Here is an 11634-nt window from a genome sequence, read left to right as displayed (position 1 = left end):
ACCCGCCCCCGGGTTTGCTTTGTCTTTAGTTTTTCATGTTATGTTCGTTATTGTTCTTTGTTCTTTTCTTGTTTTTATTTTCGTCCATGATGTTGTCTGTTATTATTGGAATTACGATTTCAAAATACCCCCTGGTATCTTCTTAATCTTTGTTTAAGTAAAGGCCATGAATACATTACTTGTCTGGTTTATCTTTTCTGTTTGTCCTCCTCGAACAATCATGACTGTAATTACTGCTAAAAGAGCTACGACACTACTGATAGCAGTATAAACAACTGTCCAAATAATAACGTTTAGCTCTAAAAATAACTAGTTTTACATTAAAAGCACTATACCGCCAATAGTCTAGAAATAAATGTAATGGTGGTTATCAAAGACCACATTTTAAAATTGTAATGCATGTGAACAACAAGCGGCTCATGAGAGCCTGATATCGCTCATCTGTAATTTCAGGAATTTGATTACAGTATTTGTAGATCCTAATTTGCTGAACAATTTTGTCATTTACACTTTCTATCTTTCTATAATAATATTAAAAATAATACATTACCCAAAACTGTAAAACTTCCTAAGATTGATCTTTTTCTAGACAGTTACCCGACAATAAGTTGTCTTATTGGTCTGAAGATTACTTGACAGGTATATGTAGATATGTTTAACACTTTCACATATGACAGTTTTGCTCTGACTGCTTTAGTTTTTGATATGAAGCTAAAAGCTTATTTTGACCACCAAGTTCTATTTTTGAAACTGCCGCCCTATTTTTGAAAAGATCAAATCCCCGAATACAATATATAAACTACATGTATATACCATGAGGAACATTCAGGTAAAGTTTTAAAATATTTAAGCAGTTTCACGGCAGAAGATTATTGCAAAGGTAATTAGACTTTCACAAAAAATGTAAAAAAACGGCAATAACTTCTTAAGGGGTAAATTGACTATTTTGATCATATTGACTTATTTGTAAATTTTATTTAGCTTAACATGTCTTGCCATTTGCACTTTCTCTCTATCTATTATAATATTAAAGGAAAAACCAAACTCAGTAAAATTTAATAAAAAGAAACTATTTCCAACAGTAACCAAACATTGGATTGTCGAACTTGTCCGACAACTTCATAACATATACTAGTAGATAGTGACCAATTTATCTCTTTAACTCCCTTTCAATTTTGCCCTCACTGCTGTAGTTTTAGAGATATAAGCCAAAAACTTCAATTGACTCCTATTTTCACCTTCCTGCATGACAATTTTCAACCCATGTTTTAAAGTTTTCTAAGAAAGACATGCCATTCAGAAGACAAGTACTACTACAAATAACTCTGGTTTTCTTAAAATCTTAAATCAGTATACTATGGAGCACATTAGTCTTCAATCATTAATACAAACATATAGACAAGTAATGTTTGGCTCAAAATAGTCTATTCTGATGAGTATGGCCTTTTTCAACTGACTTGCATAGTTCGTTCTTATGTTTTATTGTTACATCACTGTCCAAGGTTATTGGAGGGTTTGGATCCCGAATACATGTTTAACCCCGCCACATCCTGTATGTATGTGTCTGTCGCAAGTCATGAGCCTTTAATTCAGTGGTTGTTGTTTGTTGCTGTGTTACATTTTTGTTTTTCGTTAACTTTTTTGTACATAGGTAAGGCTGTTAGTTTTCTCTTTTGAATTGTATTACATTTGTCATTTCGGGGTCTTTATAGCTGACTATGCGGTATAGGCTTAACTCGTTGTTGAAGGCCGTACGGTAACATATAGTTGTTAATTTCTGTATCATTTAGTCTGCTGTAAAGATTTGTCTCATTGGCAATCACATCACATCTTCTTAATTATATTTACTGAACCATTTCTTAAAAAATATCCCTATATCTTAGCCATTACACTTTGCTCTATTCAGATGTCTCTTTTACTACAACCCTTTATTTCAAACCGCTCTGCTTTGGTTCTGACCAAATATTCATAAAATCACAACACAACATAGTTAAGCACTATTTGTAGAAAATCTTGAACAGACGATTTCCGAAATAGACCCTTAGAAATATTCCAAAAACAGATACTAAACACATGTTTTCGTCAATAGGGCAAATTTTCATCACACTCTGCTTTGTCCCTTCCTTCCCATAATTTTCCGTCAACATACAATTTGTCACTCATAATGTATGATGTTTTTTTTCCTTTTTCACTCTTTAAATATAATAAGAGTTTCGAAAATTTCACGAGGGTAATGAGGGCTTATAATAAATTTAGTGCCATTTATCATCGTGTGATGTGTTTTCGTACTAATAAAAATTTTCACTGCCTACGGTTTTCACCGTTGAGTTTTTATTCATGTGTGTACTCAAATTTTAAAAGCATGTTCTGTCGAACATTTTTAGGTATCTAGATTAATTTGCCAAGTCTTACTACGATTCTGTACTGTTTCCGATTATTTTGCGATTTTCGTATGTAAAAAAACAGGGCGTCATATGTTTTCGTATGAAGTAAAAACTGGATCACTACACGGACAGGAAATGACTTTAAAATCCGGAAATGAGTATTTTCTAAAGTCGTGGTACCGGTAATTGCTTGAATCATAAAAAAAGTTATTTAATTCTTTTCAGTACTAAAAATAACTAGTAAATAGTTTTTGGTTGATATTTAATGTGCCGAAATTGTAACATTGTAAATTTTTTTCAGATTGGCACTGGGTTTCTTCAAAAGACATTATGTTTTTTTTATTTGAAATGCAGTTTTCAAAATTTGTGATTAAATGTAAAAAGCTAAGACTGATTTATTCTTTATGTATTAAGGATGTATAAAAAAATTGTCAATAGAATATTGAATGAATGAAGTTTGAACACACATTTTATATAAGAACCCTGTTCATTTTAACTCGCTAGTTTGTAATAAAAACGACCAAAAAAACACATGGCAGTCACATGCCTTGCAGATCTGTTGTCTGAAAGGCAAACTACATAGCTGTATTTCATGTAACCCTCTCAGAATTTTTCTCAACAACTATTCTAGTGATGCATATTTTTGACATTAAATAAAAATGGCTAAACAGGTAATTTTTCATTAAATTTGTTCTAACGTCATTTAAAGCAACTTTGAATATGTTGTTGTTGCAAATATAGAAACCGAAAAACACGTCACAATATACGCGTGTGCAATAAAAACATATGAAATAAGGATGATACGAAAACATAGCACATACGAAAACATATGACATGACGATTACCCTCTCGTTGCATTTTTCACTTTTGATCTATTTGACAAGCTGCTAAATTTCACCATTTTTGGTCTCGGTTTATTTATCTCATCTTAACGTCTCCCTAAGAGGTACGCGTTTTCCTTTTGAAAGCTTTGTGCATCTTTAAATTTCATTTCCCTATCCAAAAAGTTCAAAATGTTTTCCATACACTTTTTGTTTTCTAGTTGTTACTTCATCCCCCATCCTTCCCGTTCGACCGACTAGCTTCCTTACTATCTGTAACTTTATATGTATCCTTCCTTTAACATTTGGCTGTTTGTCAAATATAAAAAAGAAATGTATACTAAACTTTGCTTTTCAATGCCTAGTACCTTGTTCCTTGTTTTTGTTGATTCAATACCACTTTTTGGTATATCTTTTCGTCTTTTCAGTACTTTAGATTCGTCGTGCACATCTGATAGGAATTTGATGCTTTTTTTAAGCACATACAACCTCTGTTTAAGGTAACAGGTACGTAAATGGCTTGTTCAACGATTTTTTTTTAAATTGTATACACGTAGAACTTTTTAAAATACAAAGAAAAATCGAAAAATTTAAGTGGGTAACCGATCTACTTTCAAAGTTACAGTCATTTGAAAATGTTAGGAAAACACCATACAGTACATAGACATAACGTCAAATTTATACCAAAAAAGAGAAATTTCAAGCTTAATTTAATCTGCAGTAACAACTATTCCTACGATTTTTCTATAAAAATTAAATGTTTTAATTATACAATTTTCCTTTCTATTGATATATAATTTTCCTATGGTTACCGAAGTCCCCTTTTATATATCAGCCGTTGAAAGGGTGTTGCCGACGGGAAAAGATAGAAATTGCATGACGTTGCCGAAAAAGATTACGCAACGTCAAATCTCCATCAGCAGAATCATCGTCTACCAAAATAGAAATATGATCAAATATTGTCACACAAAGACAACGACCGTTTCATAAAGGTGTCTCTTTGAATATAATTTGTTCCTCTAAACTAATGCGATATAGCGCCTATGGAATAATTAACCTGCCTAAAAAAAGTATTATTTACCGATTATTATTTTTTTACGGATTATATGAGACCCTCGACATGTATAACTTATTTCTTCAATCAGTGTGGGGTTTACGTCAATGAAAAAAAAAACCATTCCCTTGAATTTGACAGTTGTAGGAAATTAATCCTACATATTTTTGTGATTTTACTTTTTTCATTGCAGTAGAAAAAATTCTGGGTCCTAAACATATATCTTGGGTGTTTCTAAGCACCATTATTTTATTTATTTGGTGTTTCTATAGAATATTTCGGAAACTTGAGGTTACATGGTTACTAAAGCTTGTACACAGGTAAAAAACAAAAGAGGTGAAAATTTGATTGGTTAACTTCCAGTGATGGTTATTTTCTTATATGCAATGAAATGTTATGTGAAATATTTTTTTCTATAATACTGGACAGTATAAAACTTTACTCATGCCAAGTACTTCTTTATTTGAAACAAAGATAAATTCTGCACAATTTTTTGAAAAGTGCAAATTTAACAAAGACTAATAGGGGAAAATCAATGGTGATATTACACCTAAAGGGTAATTTTCGAGCAGTGGATTTGTAATTTTTCCTTCGCGTATTTTCATGCTTGAAACTCATTATTCACAATGTTCATTTCAAATTGACTAAAGAGCAACATGTAAACTTTTTTTTATAATTTTTCGTTCATTTTGTAAGACCATTTTACTTAATTCCTGTTTGTCCGTGCACAAGGTCCCCTCCCCATTTCGATTCGTATTCAATTTTCTTTTCCTTTTCTCTTGCTAACCCTTCTGATGTAATTCCGCAAATTTTATGTCACGCAGCAATTAAAACTCTTGTTCAATATTTTTGTTAAAAACTATTTGCTTTGATCCTTTAGTTTTCACACTCAGTACTAGCACTTTCCACATCTATTTATAGACCATATTGCGGACGTGAAAGAAAGCACTGTAAACGACGGTTTTTGTTTGTATAAACATCCAAATGTTTATATTTATGCGTGAAAGTGATTATCTAACACGAATATCAAATCAAGAATATCATTATTAAGCATAAAACAGTGTATTTTCTCTTTTTTGTCGAGAGTTGAATATCGCTTATTAGTGTTGACAGTTGTTTTGAGAAACGCATTTATTTCTTTGTATGCAACTGTAAGTGTAAGTCTTCGAAAATAGCCTAGGCTATTTGCTATGGAATTTCAATAAATAAAATAAAAATTAAAAAGTCAACGTTATAGTGTGAGCTTTAATTTGTTATTGTGTGTATATGTAAGTGTTTGTAATATTCTTACCCATACTACATTTTGTATTCACGTCCCATATCAACATTCCTTTTTTTAAAGTCTCTGATCTGTGCCGTTTACCAGTGTTTATTAAGTTTGTGTAGGGACAGCTACCACAAGGTATTTACAAAATGCTCCCGAGACCGTATTTTTGTTCTTTTAAACAGTAGTGTAGAAACAATGGTGCATAGCAGTTCTTGCAAGCTTTAAGTTGGTCAGCTAGTAAACCCAACAGTCAACACAACCACTCTTCGACCATCACGCCATGCCAAATTACTTTCATTTTCTTGGGAGGGAAGCAATGTTTCACTCGGACAAGACATTTCATTTACAGTTACTACACTTTTCGTTATATTTTGACGATACGCATTCAATACTTTTCCACCGAATTGACCATTTTTCCGACGAAGCGGAATACCTTCCGTTATCTTGAAAATATTTTTCTGATGTGAGGGAGATAACTCTCATAACAACGAACGCAAATTTGCCCATTTTCCGCTAGAGGCGTTCATTTACGAACCTCTCACCTTAAAGGCACATACTTCTGAATTTACAGATCTAAACATGTTATCCATAGTTTCTAAACGCTCCTCAATTCGATCCATTTTTGTTGATTTCATTTCTACTTTGATATTTTCTGGCAAAGTTCGCTTAGGGACATTTCAATGTTTGGTGAACTCGGAGGTGGTATAACGGGATCCATAGATTTTGGTTGAAAAGACAAAAAGCTTTCTGGATAGTTCATATTTCGTGTACTAGCAATAGGTGTGTGCTGACTAGAACTATTCATGTCAGTGTATGCGTGAAGCAATGTGATTCTGAACAACTTCTGTCCTTAAGTTTCTCAAACAAGAAGGGATAGCATCTACTAAATTTCCTAAATTTGGTGTATCAAAACTTTGATAACATTTTGAGTATGAGTCATGAGTAGACCGATTATTTATCTTACAATTATAATTTGTATCTCCTTGTGTACATGTTAAACATGAAACAGTATTTCTTTTATATTCACTTCTATATGTTTTTTCAGTTATGAAGGATACAAAGGGAACCAAAGGTAAGAAACGCAGTTCTGACAACAATACGATTAAAATTTAAAGTTACATGCTTGTATAGATAGTGAAGTCAATTAGGCGCTTAGTGTGTTTCTTCCAATTGCAGACAAAAAAAAAATAAGCAATACGAAACGTGAATTCTTTTTTATTGAACAAATGTGATTATAATAACTACTTAAACGTTCTACGGATATGATTTATAAAGTGTTTTTACATATTCTGGGGTGTGTGTGGTACTATAATGAAAGCATTATGCATGATTGACTTTTTATCCTTTTTCAATATTAGATGTTGACAGATTGTACTAACAGCAAACTTATGTTTGTTATTTGTATTATTGATTTATAATTTATTTAATATAATTCAATACACATTTTTTAAAATTAATTCAAAATTTCAAAGTTGAATAGTTGTTTTCTTTCTTTGAATACAATTAAAAGCCTAGGTAGGATAGTTATATGTGTTCCAAAGACAATGTTTGAGCATTTCAATAACATGCAACCCGAAAAACTTGGATGTCTTGTCGAGAAATTATAATAGAGTAACTTTATTTTGTATTACATTAAGTATCCGTCTAATCTTTATTGACAGTTGTATTATGTGCAGTTTCAGACTGCAATTGTATCCCCTTCACATGTGCTAACGCATACATTGAAATATCACATCATTAAAATAAGGTTCATACTACAGCATGTTTTATTCGTAGATTCATCTCGCAATACTGTAGGACATATCGTGTTGGTTATTTGTGGAATTATAGTGATTTTGTCAATAATAGCTTTTTTGTTGAACAAGCTGCTTACGACACGGGACAAGCATTGTAAAAGGTAATTATCATTTTCATCTACGTATTGCATCAAAATCATTGTTTGTAAGCAATTATCGTTGAATAGTTTTGGCATTAATCCGTAATGCTATGACATCTTAATTTTGTTTCAAATGAAAAAATAGGATTAGTGGATATATTACAAGTTTACGAATGAAAAGAGGTAAACAAAAAAACCTAGCACAAACGATGAACAACAGAACCCTTACAAAGAGAACTAAGGTTGACAACTACAAACCAACAAATATCCAAATTTTACTCGTGTAATATTTAATAAGACATTTTAAATAGATGCACTAGTAGTTTATCGATTTTCAAAACATGTAAATGTATTTTTATTATACAAATCAAGATTAAAGAACTGATGAAATTGCTCTAATTTAAACAGAACGTGATAGGAGAACTTCGACAGAGAAAGTATCTCTGCCAATGCATTATATCCGGGTAAACTTCGAAAACTTTATTCTAAAAGGTTACCAATTCAACATAGTAATTAGATCTTTGAATAATTTTTTTATTGGTATTAATGTTGATATTGTTATCATTTTTAAAATCAAGATAAATATTATTTGTAAATACGTATGCACATCTGTCGATACCTGGCACTGCACAAGGTCGTGTTGTTTTCGTTGACTCTTATTACGTCTTTACATTAAATCCATTGGATGTTGGATGTGTACTGATTAATATTTTATTCTTAGATACATGATTTCTTTTATTAGTTGTTATTTGCTTCGAACTAACTGTCAGTAACTGCGAGTACTCTCAGATATATACTTATTGTTTTATTTACTGGGGATGTATAAATACCCGGACACGTTTGTTTATTTGTTAGATGTCTTCCTGCTTTGTATCGATTTGCTTCGAAACTTCATCCCGTCATTGCGTTATTGTAATTATAACCCTACAACATTATGTATGTGCATGTCCCAAGTTTGTAGCCTGTAATTCAGTTATTGTTGTTTATTTATGTATATCATATTTGTTTTCGTTCATTACTTTGTACATAAATCAGACCGTTCATTTTTTCGTTTGAATTGTTTACATTTGTCATTTGGAGGCCTTTAATAACTGTTAGGCGTTATGGGTTTCGCTCATTGTTGAAGGCAAATCGGTAACCTATAATTGTTAATTTTTATGTTATCTGGTCTCTGGTGGAGAGTTATCTAATTGGTAATCATACCACATCTTCCATTTTTCTTATATAGCATATGTTGATCAAAAACTTTTTGTTACACATCTCATTCAGTGATTTGAAAATTGACATTATTTAACGGTGACTTAATACATATAAGTTGTTTCGGTACATTGAAAATTATCGTGTTCTCTCTTATCAAAAAGGGGCGAAAGATATCAGAGCGACATTTAAACTCGTAGATATATATGCTGTTGTTTCATAAGAACATAACATTTTTTATGAAACTATTGCTGCAGCTTTCAAATTATATAATACTAGTACTGTTTGATTTTTTCATAAATTTTGGCGCTGCTATAAATATTCATTGAAGATACTATGCTATGCAAATTCTGTCTTTATATGAATCATCAGTTGTTATCGAATCAAGACATTGTGAAGGCCATATCATATACGGTGAACATTACAAACAGAACATTCTTAAGACTTTAGCAGAATACGGCTAAGGCATTTGATGTCTGGAAGAAGAAAAAACCCTTACCATTATGAACATTTCAACTTTTCATGAAAAGTTCCCTTACAGCAAATGAAGATATGCATTAAATTGCATTGCAACACAAAAGAACTGACTACTGGGATAGTTTGGTGATCAATCCAAAATTATATAATCTTATCAAAATATATACCAGGCTTATGATTTGGTACGCCAGACGCGCGTTTTGTTTACACACAACTCATTAGCTGCGATCGAAGTAAGTCATAAAAGATAGAAGCAAAATCTTAAGAAAATGGTAATTTTTCTAAAACGTATTCTGGAAAGAAATGTTTGACAAACTTGTAAAGTTGGAATTCATTTGCAGATACTATCAGTTGTTTTGGTACTTAGGATACAATTTTGATGACTTTACAGAAATGCTTGTTGGTCACATCTAATGCAGAGCTCTAACAGTTAATTGCGGTTTTGTAAAACAGAAACATTATTTTATTTATTCGTACATACAAACAATAACAATCTGAATGATTACAGAGTAGTTGATTTGTGTTTGGTGTTTGTAATTGTTAATGACTATAACATATCATTATATATTATTTATTTTAACTTGTTACTCTTTTAGATCTGATGATGTAGTTACAGAAATGGAATAATGACATTAAAACATTAGAAGAGTTTTCTGACCTATCCACAGATGTATTTACATTTTATAGTGTTTGTGTTAAACTTTATTATAATGTTATAATGTGTTAGGGCTGTTGCGATTTTTTGTAAGGTAATTCTTAAGTCTTTGCGTAGTGGAACACGATTTTATTCCTGTTTCATAGACTATGAAAAAAGATTTGATAGTGTATCTTATTTCAAGTTGTGGTTAAGATTAATCAGATGTGGTATAAGTGGAAACCTATTAACTGGTATTAAATCTATGTATGCCAAAATTAAACTTTGTGTTAAACTGGAAGGACATTTTTTAAATTTCTTCCAAAGTAATGTTGGACTGATGCAAGGAGAATCATTATCTCCTCTTTTATATTCTTTGTATATTAATGACATTGAAACTGAGCTTATAAGTCAAGGTTGTCAGTCATATGAGTTAAATATGCTTAATTTATATTTACTTATGTATGCAGATGATACAGTTTTATTTAGTGAAACTATTGATGGTTTACAAAAGATGATAGACAGTTGGACATATATTCTACAGAGTATAATTTAGATATTAACTAGTCTAAAACCAAAATTGTTATGTTTACAAATAGAGAACTCGTTAAAGCGACTGGCAAATGGTACTTAAATGGTGTTGATATTGAATTTTGTGATGCATTTACATATCTTGGCATACTTTTAAATACAATGGTAACTTTGTACATACACAGAAAATATAGCCAAACCAGGGTAGAAAAGCAATTCTCAGTATTTATTTTATATAGTAAAATATATGACGATTGTTTTAACCAATAAACTTTGTTATCTCTTTTTGACACATGTGTATCTTGTATATTCAGTTATTGTTGTAAAGTCTGGGGACATCACAAAGCCGAAACTATTGCGAAAGTTCATTTAAGCTTTTTAAAACGTATATTGAAAGTACAAACAACTACTGTTAATTATATTGTATATAGTGAATTATGTAGATACCCGTTGTACATAGAGAGATATTGCAGAATGCTTAGATATTGGTGTAAGTTATTGAAAACAGATGACTGTATTTTACATTCTTGCTACCAAGAAATGTTAGAAAGATCGACATTTAAACCTCGTGACAAACAAAATTTGGCATGTCAAATAAGAAACACATTATTTCGTTATGGTTGTCAAGATGTATAGTAAAACCAAAATGTTATTAATGTTGATCTGTTTTTTATGTTAGTCCTGGATTCGTGGTGTTAAAATACCAGTTAGCGCATTTGTGCCAGTTTTTACGCTCTAGTGATACTCTGTTACTTATTTGTTCCTTGTTCGCTTTTTAGACGTTGCCTCTTTTAAATTATCTCCTTTCTTTTTTTTCTTGTTTCTGGTGTTAGTTATTGGTTCGTGCAGATGAAATTATCCTGTTGGCACGAATTTCCCGTCTCCGCGCTTGACTGGTACCCTGTTACTTCTTTGATTTCTTTTTTTTTTTTTTTATTTGCTCTTCAAGAGTTGCAATTGTTATATATGATAACCATATGATATGACATGCCCAAAATAAAGTTGAATAAATTCAGTCGACCTAGTATTGTACAAAGTACTTATATTGCTTTGAAGTTCCTGTTCTTTTAAGTATTTTAGACCACAGCACTGTGATTTAGACTCTGAACCTTGCTTGTTTAAGCTATGAATGATAGCTACAACTCATGGTGCTTAGTTCATTTTTGGTAGTGCTCATAAATATGCTTCATGATAGGCACCATTATAGGACTGGACATCCTAGCCTTGTAGACCGGACCACTAAGTCTTGTGGATGAATGGGCAATAGACACCATATAAGGCCACAATAAAGTGATTAAGATCCTGAACCTTGCGTTTTGAACGTATTCGAAGATAGCTGCAGTCCGTGTTGCTTAATGTCTTTTTTATGCTTTTAAATATATAAGATGTGTGG

At 31.5% G+C, this 11634-nt stretch overlaps 1 long non-coding RNA gene across 1 annotated transcript; it reads left to right on the top strand.

Annotated features, from left to right (window-relative positions):
• Positions 1-6564: 6564 nt before the first annotated feature.
• Positions 6565-10501, top strand: LOC127710691 (uncharacterized). The gene is made up of 3 exons (XR_007986284.1): positions 6565-6598; positions 7303-7423; positions 9673-10501. It is a non-coding gene; the product is annotated as an uncharacterized LOC127710691 (long non-coding RNA).
• Positions 10502-11634: the final 1133 nt, after the last annotated feature.

The sequence above is a fragment of the Mytilus californianus genome, unplaced genomic scaffold, assembly GCF_021869535.1.
Source record: "Mytilus californianus isolate M0D057914Y unplaced genomic scaffold, xbMytCali1.0.p SCAF_8, whole genome shotgun sequence".
NCBI lineage: Eukaryota > Metazoa > Mollusca > Bivalvia > Mytilida > Mytilidae > Mytilus > Mytilus californianus.
Note: the sequence above shows the minus strand (reverse complement) of the source record. Positions and strands in the feature narration are given on the sequence as shown.